We start from the raw sequence: 1,027 nt of genomic DNA, 5'->3' as shown, positions 1-1,027 counted from the left end.
TTTTGCCTACCTTTTTTTTAAGAGAATTTAGATTTTTGTTCATAAATAAAATTGGAAAAAATATGTAAAAAGTAAATTTATGTTTTCCAATTAAAAATAGAGATTGTGGAAAATGGGAAAACCAAGAAAAAAATATTAAAATACAAATTTTGGTGCATTTATTGTTGCATTTTATTATTCTTCATCAGAATTTGCATGTCAATAAAGTATTTTGCATATTGAGAATTTGGGTTAATTTCGTTGGGTTTTTTCAAATGATGTTTTAATTCCTTTTTGGAATTTATTGTTTTATTGTTAAAAGGACGAGTGTTAAGTACTTTTCAATTGTAATTTGCAAAAATCATATCCTCATGGTGTAAAAATGTGATGTTATTTGCCTTAAACATTTTTAAAGGATAATAATGAGACAATTTCGATATAAAAAATTAGTTTAGATTTCTAGAACAAGTGTAAATCAATGAAATATAATTATGAGATGCTTAATGAATAACATTAAAAAATATTAAATAGAGTAATTGAAAAAAATGTATAAGCCCATGGCTTAACCGCAAATACTAAGCTAATTTTATAAAATTTGCCTTATTTGGGACCAATTAGAAATTGTCAGCGATTCTGTGAATTTAATCCTATATTTGGCCGGGATTTAATCACTAATAGTGAATTTCATTACCGTATATCAATAGTTACATGAACATCAATACTATTTTCGGAATTTCTTAATCGGGGTAAGAATATTTATAGACCGATCAACATACGTATTAGTAGGAATATTTTAGTTTCTTTGTGCAGTTTTCCTATTCTCTGGAAGTTAAAGACTGTTATGTGCGTTAAACTTACATTTTAAAGGGGCCCCTCAATTATGGACTAGTAAAAAGATTTCGGTTAATATAAGATGAGTTTTTGTCGAATTTCATTGCTGTACTTGTTATACCCTACACCACTATAGTGGGGAGGGTATTATACGTTTGTGCTGATGTTTGTAACATACAAAAATATTGGTCCAATACCCACCTTAAAGTATACCGAT

The sequence above is a fragment of the Lucilia cuprina genome, chromosome X, assembly GCF_022045245.1.
Source record: "Lucilia cuprina isolate Lc7/37 chromosome X, ASM2204524v1, whole genome shotgun sequence".
Classification (NCBI taxonomy): domain Eukaryota; kingdom Metazoa; phylum Arthropoda; class Insecta; order Diptera; family Calliphoridae; genus Lucilia; species Lucilia cuprina.
This window is presented reverse-complemented; position numbering follows the sequence as displayed.